General features: G+C 46.3%; 1 long non-coding RNA gene across 1 annotated transcript; it reads left to right on the plus strand.

Annotated features, from left to right (window-relative positions):
• The first annotated feature begins 7,037 nt into the window (after positions 1–7,037).
• Positions 7,038–11,591, plus strand: LOC137147959 (uncharacterized). The gene is made up of 3 exons (XR_010918396.1): positions 7,038–7,223; positions 9,841–9,972; positions 11,523–11,591. It is a non-coding gene; the product is annotated as an uncharacterized lncRNA (long non-coding RNA).

Here is an 11,591-nt window from a genome sequence, read left to right on the forward strand (position 1 = left end):
AAATGGGCAGGTGTGAAATTCACCAGTGTCGTCCCCACACACAGGAAATCAATTATTTTGGAATAATGTCTACTGGGTTTTAATGTGTGACCCTGTTTCTGTGCTTCAGAAGAAGGTGAAAATTGTCCAGAGTCCCTGGAGCAGACTATTCGGCAGCACAGACAAAAGAAGCCTTAATTTCTGCTGCTTTTACTTGCATGGGGTTTTCAGCAGACCAGAAGACCCAGTAATGTGGTAATTCACATAGGGCTTTGTTCTTCTCTCATGACATGTTTGTAATTCCTGCTGGCTTCAGTGGGAGTTTCTGCTACCATATAGGGTGGGAGGAAAGACCTTTGGGCCTCTGTCTTTCTAAAACTTTGAGCGGGAGGCACACAGGAAAATGGTGAGAAATGGGTACATCCCCCAGACAAAGTACCCTACAGAATTAGATACATATCTCTCCTAGATCAGACCATTTGACTATCTAATCCAAGGGTGATACCAAATTTGATTAGGAATCTGATCTAGTATAGCAAATTCTCTGTTCCAGCTGATAGGGGGAGCTACAATTATTACCCCACACTTCTGATTATTATTGCAAGGGAAGTAGATATACAGTGAGATTCTGGGCAACTTCCATTACGCTCGAACAGTCAGAGGTGTGAAAGGATCCACCAAGTCATTCTTGATGTGTGTACATGTGAAGTGGAAAGCCACGCTTCGCTCATTTTCACTGCTGCGACGGCTCTAGGGCTTTAGATTAGAAGGCCTTTCCAGAGGCTCCACTGGGAGGCGAGATCCTACAAAAGACAGAGTGATACCCAGACACGAGGGAGTCATTCCTGCCTGAACCTTGCAAAGGAACAAACCTCTGATTTAACACACCGTGGAGACCATATTACATCCCTGGAACAACACCACAGTTAAATCAGTGCACAGTAATGCAGGCAAAGGAGGCTCTGATCGCGCCCACTTTTCACCATGCCAGTCTCAGGGAGCTGTTCTACCCTACCAAGCTGTCAGCCTGTGTGAGACTAATTTGGCAATGTTAATCCTTAGGGTACTGAAGCAGAGCTCCAGAACTCTGGCCCTGGAAAGCCAGGCTCTTCCACCTCTCTCTCCTGCCACAACAACGATCTCCCCCCAACACAACAGCCCGCATCCACCAAGTGCCTGAAAATGTCCCTCCTCCCATCACCCAAGCCTTACATTTCCTGCCTGCTGCTCATACCCAGTAGTTCCACCTCCTGACAGCTGGGGATGCTTATATACACCCCCTATATAAGCCCTCTTAATGTGACCCATCTTTCCCCATGCAGGGAAGTGGTAGCGGGTGAAGATGAATCATGTTGTGGGTTCAGGCTAAAGGAAACGGGGGGATTTTGGAATTCCTCCCCCCAAGAGTCCCCTCTGGGCTCCACCTCCCAGCCGGCAGAAATCTTTCCAGCCGTTGCCGGTTCAGCCTCAAGCCCTGGAAACCAGCCAATGCTCAGCCGACCGCTGAAAAGCCGCTCCGTGCTTTAAAGTGCCTCTGGGGGGAGGAAGGGGGAATCTGGGACAAAAGCTGGGCAAAAGTCAACTTTTCTTAAAGCTGGGCAAGAGCATCATTCCAGGAAGCTGCCAGCGAGGTGCTGGTGACACAGACTGCCTGCTTCCAGCTCCAGGGCCTAGTCATCTCGCCCTGTCCAGTCCCCTGGGGACCAGCTACTTAGTTCTGCGTCGTTCCTGTATGAGACGATCCTTCCCTGGAAGGGAGGGAGAGGGGCTTACTTGATGTTTGATGACAAGCCTCAGTCTGAGGCTGGGTCAGTAGCTATGGGCGCTGGCCCCTGCCCCACCTCCCTCTGTAGTCTGGCTGCTCCTGGGAACAACCCTTGCAGGCCAGTGGGTTGCTAGGCCAGCCTTGCAGCAGCTCTCGTTAGCCTGTCATCAATTAATCTTTCTGCAGTCCCCTTCGGGCTCCGAAGAGTGGGGGAGTTGGATGGTGCTGAGATTTTCCATTGCTCCGCCCAGCAGCAGTTTGGGATTTTATGGACATGCTGCTTTGGAAACAGTGACGCTTCTTTTCCAACTTTTTAGGGACAGGAATGGGCCTCGGGGGATGTTTAGTGTCCCGTTACCCCCTTCCCTCGCCTTTCTGCTACAGAGCTTGGTGAAAAGGCTCTCTTGCAAACCTAGCCTTCCCCGGGGCATCTTCTGAGACCCAGCTCCCGCTGAATCTAGGAACACAGCCACAGACACTCTACCCGTCAGAGCACTCTTCAGGGGCACCCAGAGAGAGAGGGTCAAAGCTTAATTCACCCCTGTTCCACATGGGGCAGCGCAGCCCCTTAAGGGGATTCCAGTTTGCACTGCTCAGCTCCCGGGGCTTCCACCAGGATGGGAGCCAGGCAGTTTTAGATTGCAGCTGGAATGTGCTGAGTCAGCCCCTGCCTCCCAGTGTTGCTAGTTACATCTGCTTTGCTAGGCCACCCCAGGGTCCCCCAGCAGAGGAGAGGGTGTGGCTCTCTTCCCCAGTTTTCTTCCATCTGATGCCCTGTGTGCTAGTGAATACTCTCTGTGACAGGCCTCCACTGCTGTGCCCCATCAAGCCACCTCCACGGAGTGAAGGGGTTAAATGGCTGCTCTGGACATCATGCACTTTTGGAAATATCACTGTGTGTAAAAAGGCTGCCCCTTGGCTGGCAGAGATGGGGTTAAAAAGGGTTGTCCCCCTCCCACACATGTCCCCATCTGGGTAAAGAAGCCAAGAACTAGAAGAGCATGGAGATGGATTTCTTCCCTAGAGGTGAGCCAGACAACTCAGGGTTGAGCACATTAACAGGGCAGCAGGGGGGAAGTTTGTACTGGTGCTGCCTTTGCTATACCTACTTGGTGAGCAAACAGGCGATATGAGTCTTCAGGGCTGTTAACCTGGCCCCTTTCCCCAGCACTCAATTCCCCAGAAACCTTCTACAGTCAAGGAAAATGCAAGCCCCTGGGAGAAGGAGCAGCAGCTGCTGTCCTGGCCTCACAGCTGGGCCTGCCAAGGAACCCAGTCAGGAGGGAGGAGAGTGTGTGTGATGGCTCAGCTGAGCTCAGTGACCTGACCTAGACCCAACCCCAGATTATAAAGGGGAGAGGATGTTTTATGAGTTCCAGAGGGAAAGCTGTGTTAGTCTGTTTTTAGCAAAACAGCGAGAGTTCTGTGGCACCTTAAAGACCAACAAATTTATTTGGGCATAAGCTTTCATGGGCAGAAATCCACTTTGAACTCTTGTGAGACATGCACTGTGTTTTGTGGTCTGGCAACCAAACCAGATGATTATTGCCCTCTTGTGTAGGACTATTGTGTCTTGCAGGCTGTCTAGAAAAGAGCCACTTACACCTCAGATGTTGCCATGCTGATCATTTCATTGTCCTTGCTTGTGTCCCCTTCTAGCACTGGTGCCCCTTGTCAGGCTGGTGCAAGCTGGACTTCAGTCTCTGCTAAGGGAGCCAGAGGAGATACACGCAGCTAACGCAAGCAGCAAGTGGATAGTAAAAGCAGGTCATTAGACAACTTTGTCCTGTACGGAAAGTCCCACCAAAAAGATACATGGGCCCAAGTCAAAAAACTCTGGGAATAAAAGTTCAAGAGCCCCGGGCATTCCATTCCCCTACTTTAAGTGCTTTTGTGGCTTTCTGCTATAATTAGAGTCCTAATCATCTAAATTAGATTGACCATTGTCCAGTCTCTTCTAACATCGTCTTCCCCCACGTTTGGCCTCCTTTCTCCTCACACCTGCCAGTCCTGTGGGGTGGTACTTTCCCCCTCTTGCTGCCCCTGGCTGCCACAGCATTCCATAGCCCAAGAAAACTTTGGCGGCTAATGGAGTTCAAACATTTCTCCTGGCTAAGGGAGTTCAAACATTTCACGTCACCCAGCCTAATTTAAAATAACAATGTAGTATTTAGGCTCCGGCATTTGCACTGGATGAAATGGAGGCCTCTGCTGTGTGATCTGACACACAAGATGACTTGCCCGCATTGAGCTGGGATGTCGGGGGTCGTGATCAAACAAGAGTTCAGCGTGTCTCTTACACTTCCTCCTTTACAGGCGAGGGATTGTAGTGGGGAAAGGGAGGATGTTGGTGCTGCCACTGCTGAAGTAGTCCCTCAAGCAACGCCAGCCCATCTCCTAGAAACACACCTCCCTCACCAGCGTTCACACAGGGCAAGAAGGGGTTAGTGCCCAGCACGGCCAGGCAGGGGTGACAGTTCCATACCTGGCATTGCTCTCACTCTAGGCCTGGGAAGATCTGGGGGTGTCCAACAGAGGCAGCTTGCCTAGCTCCAAAAGCAGGGAAGCACCTCCCATTGCTCAACAGCAGCTCCTTATGACCCATTCAAGCCACAGGATTTAAATGCTTTGAAGATAGCTTTTGGGCGAATGGAACCAGGAAGGGCTATCGCTGGTAGCTATAACATGAGGTTTTAAAGGTTAGACGGTAACAAAGGACAGTTTAGGGTTAGGGCACTAGCGTGGGAATCGAGATTTGGGTGCAATTCCCAGCACTGCTGGTGTGACTTTGGGCAAGTCACTTAGCATTTCTGTGCTTCGGATCCCTGCCTCTCAAATGGGGATAATGTGTCCTTTGGTCTATTTAGATGATGAGCTCTTTCAGGAAAGGACTGTCTCTTACTCTGTGTCTGTACAGCACCTAGCACAACAGAGGCCCAAGATGAGACTGGAGCCCCAGCTGCCAGGACATGAGGAATGAATAAAACTAATGACTAAGAGGCGGTTTGCTTCTGTTTGGAAGCCGAGAGCTAGGCAAAGGCTGGGCTCTTGAGGCAGAATGTGCAGATGTTCTCGATCCTTCTTCACCAGCGGGAAGAAAACAGCCCTCGGTCCTGGAGGGTCTTTGTCCTGAATTGACCCCTGCATTTTTTCACCTCAAAAGGAATTCAGAAATGGTTTTTAGCCAGAAGCCTGGAATATCTGCTGCCGTTATTTAAACCGCCAGCCACTTCCCAAAGGTCAGCGGGGCTGTTTGTTTTACTCATGTGCTATAATTAGAAAGAAACTGTATTTCTGTCACACTCAAATTATTCCAGCCCTTCAGAGGCACTTTGCTAGGGGGAGTTCGTTTGGCCTGCTAAGGGCTGGACAGCAGGGGCTTGATCAAAAGCTTGGGGTGGGGGTTGAGTGTCCTGTATGTCATCCCTTGAAAGAAAAAAAAGCCAAGTAGTCTGCAGTAATGGTCCCAAGTCCTGCATTTTACAGTGATGTGACTGCTGTGATCGGGATCCTTCCAGCTGATATTTTCATTAGTGACGTGTCCTGGATTTCACGCCGACATTTTAGAACATAGTAGGCCCAACATCTGCTACAATGTAGAGTTCTAACCCCGAAGAGGAAGGGATGGCACTCTTTGGTCACAAGCTCTCTGCTTCCATCTGCTTTGTACTGGCTCTGTGCAGGCACATGGAAGGGTCTGAACATGGTGACATTAAATAATCAGCCCACTCTGTTTTGGCATTTAAAAGAGAAGCCCGCACGTAGGGGCTGAGTCAAAGCCCATTAAAGTCAGTGGGAGTCTTTATAATGACACCAATGGATCATGCCCTCAGTGCACATGAAAGGACACAGAACATGCACCAGCAACATTGGCTTAAGGCAGGCATCATGCCAGCAGGAGATAAACATACGCTTCTTCCACAGCTCTGCCAGGGCACTTCATTCCTGACCTGCAGCACCCCTACTATTGTACAGCTGCAACCGCTTCTTCAGCTCTGCCTGTGCACCTCCATCCTTATCTGTGGTGCCCCTGTTATTCCAATCTCCACAAACACCAAATTGTGCAGAAGAATTTGTATAACATTGCTCATTTCCAGCTCTCCCACCCTCTTCCTCCACTGCTTTGCCTAGTGGTCATGCTGCGTTTGTAAAATGTGGGTATTTTTCAACTCCTGCCCTAAACTATTATGTTGTTCTGTTGTGCACTGTTCAGTATTTGCCTCCTGTCACCCCAGAGGTAGCTGCATTTCCCCACTAGTGAGGGAAGGGATCCCTATAAAGTTTGTCAATTAGGATGAATAAATGTGCAAGCCAATCAGGATCCTCCTGAATCATAGCATTATAGAATCGTAGGATTGGAAGAGACCTCGAGGGGTTTTCTAGTCCAGTCCCTTGCACTCAAGGCAGGGTCAAGCATTATCTAGACTATCCTTGACAGGTGTTTGTCTAATCTGCTCTTAAAAATCTCCAATGATGGAAATTCCACAACCTCCCTAGGTAATTTATTCCAGTGCTTAATTACCCTGACAGTTAGGAAGTTTTTCCTAATGTCCAATCTAAACCACCCTTGCTGCAATTTAAGCCCATTGCTTCTTGTCCTATCATCAGAGGTTAAGGAGAACAATTTTTCTCTCTCCTCCTGGTAACCTTTTATGTACTTGAAAACTGTTATCATGTTTCTTCTCAATCTTCTTTTTTCCAGACTAAACCAAATTTTTTCAATCTTTCTTCATAATTCATGTTTTCTAGACCGTTAATCATTTTTATTGCTCTTCTCTGGACTTCCTCCAATTTGTCCACCTTTCCTGAAATGTAGCACCCAGAACCGGACACAATACTCCAGCTGAGGCCTAATCATCATGAAGTAGAGCAGAAGAATCACTTCTTGTGTCTTGCTTACAATACCCCTGCTAAAACACCCCAGAATAATGTTTGCTTTTTTAGCAACAGTGTTACATTTTGGCTCATATTTATCTTGTGATCCACTATGACCCCCCAGATCCCTTTCCGCAGTACTCCTTCCTAGGCAATCATTTCCCATTTTGAAAGAAGGGTATTTTCTAAAGGTAAGTAACCATTAGTTTCATTCTGCCCCTTATGGCATGCATGTCACACCAGCTACCTGACTGTTCATTCCACAAAAGTTGATTGAGCCTCAGCTTTCCTTTATAATGAGGTTGTTTGTGGGTTTCTACCTCCACGTGTGGTAGATCAGCTGAAGCTTGTCATCGAGAAATAGCTCAGAATCTCTTCTGCTGCTTGCTGGAAACACAGGACTCCTGGGGACAAGTGCTTCTTAGTTTTATGTGAAGTTCGTTTGAGCCAAGAGAACTCTGTGTTCCTCCCAGAGTAACCTGCTGAGTAGACAGATCATCTTGTCAGCAAACTCTGTCTCTTCCTTGCAAGAATACGCCAATACTTGTTAGAAATCCTGTACATCTTGGCATGTTTTTGAAAGTAAAACCTCAGGATGCTGCAGGTACTGATAACTTTACAGTTGGCAAATCCCTGGCACCCAGCTGTGGCTTTGCGGTTTATGTTGTTGGCTTAAGTAATTGGATGCAGATTGCTGATTAAAGAGTAAATACATTTTCTTCATACTGTTACCGAACATCGGATATTTAAAAAAAAATTCAAACAACCCTCAATCCAAAACTAGAGCTTAATAATTTGAGTCTTGGGTTCAAAGTCCCCTTCCTGTCCAGGGAAGAGGGTCAGGGTACAGCTGGAAATCTTTGCAATGTATTTTCTTTGGAGGCACCTTTGTTTATGCAGTACATATTCTGAGTTCCTTCTGCCTGTTCTTAGTCCTGGGGATGCTTCCATGAGAATGGCATCTGAGTTCCTTACGGGTCGCTCTGTTGTGGCTGCATCATCCCCATTTAGCATTATAGTCTCCTTGATGTTGCAGCTGGCTGTTAGGGGATGACTGTCAGATCAGAACAGAACAACGGTCTGGAGACTGACCATGCCAAACACCAGTTCTGGGTTGTCCTGCATGTTGTTTATGCTGCTGTGGCATAAAACCAGGCAGAAATGGCCCTGGGGAATACCTCCAGCATAGGTTCTGGGGCTGGTGTGGAGTTACCCTAACAGTGCTACATAGACCTCCTCTTTGCTTGCTGATATGGGGCATCTCAGGAGATGGAAGGATGGAGGGTGGCTTAGAGGCTACTACTGTCAGAAAATAATTAAGGATAGCTCTCTGCTGTAATTCACACTGAGGGCTGGGAAGCTCCCAGGCAGCCTGCAAATGCAAGATGTGCAGAAATGGCTGAATCTGCTTTCAGATGGGAAGAGTCAGCAGAAGCTGGGGAACTGTTAAGGGACTAAGGTGACCGGATAACAAGTGTGAAAAATCTGGCCAAGGGTTGGAGGGTAATAGGCACATACATAAGACAATGCCCCAAATATCGGGACTATCCCTATAAAATCAGGACATCTGGTCACCCAGAGACAACACGTTCCTACAAACAAAATAACAGAAGAAAACCTACCATAACGTAGAAGCAGAATGGTTAAACACGAGCCAAATGTGGCTCTGTCAGGGATGGGCTTTGCAGGAGGGGAATTCATTGAGATTTGGTTTTCACAGTGTTTATAATAAAACCTTTCTGTAGCTCGAAGGCTAACTGACAATTATCGTAATGTCTGCTCTAGAGATTTTTCATCAAGATTTCAGAGATAAAAAAATACCAGCCAATTAAAATAAAAGCTCCTATTCATTCAAATGGCTCCTTTGAGTTTCATGTGTCAAAGAGCATGATCAGGCATTCAGAGTTGTGGTGTGATGAAGCATTTGAACAGTCATAGGATGTTCCTCCTGTCTACATAGCTGTATAATCTATTTATCTGAGTCTTTAGAGAGACAAGGTGGGGTAGGTAATATCTTTTATTGAACCAACTTCTGTTGGTGAGAGACAAGCTTTTGAGTTTACACAGAGCTCTTCTTCAGCTCTGGGAAAGGTACTCAGAGGATGGAACAGGTTGTTTAGCATTTCACATATTTCAAGGGACCATTCAAGGTGAAGTGGCTTGTTAACACCCCTCCAGTAATAAGGGGGAGGGGAAGAAACCGCTGGAAGTAGGTTGGAAGTGGGTTATAAATTGTTGTAATAAACTGTAAATCCAGGATCTCTATTCAGACTATGATATTTGGTGTCTAGCAAAGTTATGAATTTAAGCTCCCAGGCCTTCTTTATGAAAGTGTTGTGCAAGTTTTCTTTCTTTTTATTTTTCCCCCAAAAGCAATCACTCTCTATATCTGACCTATCAGTCCTCATCCTCTAAGGAAACCTGTGCAATGCTTTCAAAAGATGCACCTGGGAGCTTAAATTCATAACTTTGCTAGACACTAAAAATCGTGGTCTTAATAAAGACACTGGATTTATGGCTTATTACAACAATCTGTAATCCACTAAACCCGCCCCCCCCCCCCCCTTTTTGTCCTATGCCTGCAGGGATGTTAAAGGTTTGCCATGCAGTTGTAGCCATATCAGTCACACGATATTAGAGGGACAAGGTGGGTGAGGTAATATCTTTACTGGACCCAAATTGTGTTAACTATTTATGCTAAACAATTTATTCTTCCTTGTATTTAGCTTTGAGTACCTTTTCCAGACCTGAAGTAGCTTGAAAGCTCTTTCACCATGGTCCAATAAAAGGTATTGCCTCACCCATCTGGCCTCTCTGCTTTAGTGAAACATATGATTGGGCTCAAATGGGGTGAGACTCTATGGCTTGTATTAGACAGAAGGTCAGACTAGATGATGATACCAGCCTTAAAGTCTCTGAGGTCCCAAGGCCCCATCCTGCTTATTTTGGGGGGGGGACTAGAAAAGTGAGGGAGAACCTCCAACTTTTTTCTTTTTAAAGGTGTAAATTCCTAGCACTTTTCCACATAAAGTGTCTTTAAAACTCTAAAACTTTTAGAGATGTAAACTAGCCTCTAGGGTTGAAAAAGCCATGCAGTTGGGTTTCAATTCTGCAGCAAGAGAGTAGTGGGGTGCTATTGATCTCTCACTCCTATAAAGTGAGCCAGTTAAGTATGAGCAGTGTATCATTAACCTTATTTCTTCTCCCACCCTCTCCCCCAGTGCATAATGATTTGATAATGGTGGACAGGAATTTGGGTAGAATTGAGGTGAAAAGTGGGTGATGAAAAACATTGCAAAGTCCCACCCCGAATTTCGAAGGCCAGCCCTGGACTCAGGCACACACAAATTCAGGTGCGTATGAACAGCTTTACTTTCCCACAGCAATGTTCCCTGAGATACACCCATCCCCAAAAGAAGGATTTATTGCTTTGAGGCTCTGAATCAATGAAAATGAGGGAGCTATGAAAAAATTAGGCATGCAGTTTTAAAGGTCTCATTGAAACACTTTGCAAACCCTTTAATCAAAAGAGCCAGAGGCTTTTAAAACTGCCTTCCAATTAATCCCTAATGAGTGAGACTTGGCAGAATCTCTTCCATTATTAGCATTCTGAGCCTTTATGGGTCTGGCTCTTCTGCTTAAATGCTCAGAGCAGTTTGGCTTTAAGCTCACAGAACTGGTTTAAACCAACCCAAAAGCTTGTTTTCTCTTTTATCCCACTGAGACTTAGTGATATTTTGCACATTCTTTTTTTCTTTAATATCTGCCATCTGGCAGCAGGTGGCACTAGGCACAATCTCCTCCTGGCTGTGTAATAAAGGCAGAAGTTTTCCAGTAAGGAGACTATTGTTTTATTCTCTGTAGAGAGGAAAGACTTTAGAGAAGTCCCTAACCTCAAAGGGTTACACACAGTCACATAACATGGCACCCTCTGTTCTTTATGCTAAATGCTTACTGCTGCAGTGCTGGATTAGCTGTAGAGACACAATCAAAATGTCCTTGCTTTAAACAAGACTAAGATGGGACTGAATATGCAGGGACAGAGAGCAGGGAGGGATCCACAGGCTGCAGGGAGTCATATGCAAGTGGAAATAATGGGCAAGGAATGAGCGAAACAGGCTGCATATATGCAAACTTAATGGCCATTGGATAAAGCAGGACATAGGACTCCCTGCTGCACAAATGACACCTGTATAACTCGAGCTAAACATACATTTCCATAAGATGCTAGGGGTTAGATCCTGTGGCCAGTGTCAGATAATTGCTTAAGAATTTGTCTGACATAGTCCATCCAATAGAGGGCAGCTGAGCACATACACATAGTAGGAAATGTTAAGTACTGTGCATCATTAAAGGCTGGCTGGGGCACCGACTCTCCAATGCCACATTCTGATCGGGCCTTTGATGACGCAGCTGTGTGCTAACTCCCAGCTGTCTGCATCTGGTACCTCCACAGGAAACTCACAGAAAATCCCTACACCTATTATGCTGAATGTAGCAAGGTGGAGAGAGGCAGTACCAGTGCTCTTAACATTTAAGAGTGGGAATAAAACAGATACCAACAAACACATTTTAAAAAGTTCTTTTCAAAGAGTGTGATTTTAAAATGTGACTGAATCAGGCAGTGATTAAAATCAGAGGAAGGGTTGCCTTTATGTAATAAGTGGAGAATCATCTTACTGTAAAGTTACATTGTGAGATCTGTAGAGTGCATTCACTTATTAATCAAGTGGCGATCTTTTGCACCCTTGGCCATTTCTCAGAATCAGTGAGAGCTAACACATAGCTACATCATGAAAGGGCCAACCAACCAATTAGAATATGGCTTTGGACCACCCCCTTCCATAAATTGTAGGGCCACAGTAAACAAGGGGCTAATTGCTCTCTCTTTTGACTCTGTCAGGTTTTTGCTCTGGATTGCTGAATGGTCTCTGATCACTTGACAACTCAACCCATACCTTGTGTATTCCAG

The sequence above is a fragment of the Emydura macquarii genome, unplaced genomic scaffold (genome assembly GCF_026122565.2).
Source record: "Emydura macquarii macquarii isolate MOO-44397 ecotype Brisbane River unplaced genomic scaffold, CSIRO-AGI_Emac_v2 contig_587, whole genome shotgun sequence".
NCBI lineage: Eukaryota > Metazoa > Chordata > Testudines > Chelidae > Emydura > Emydura macquarii.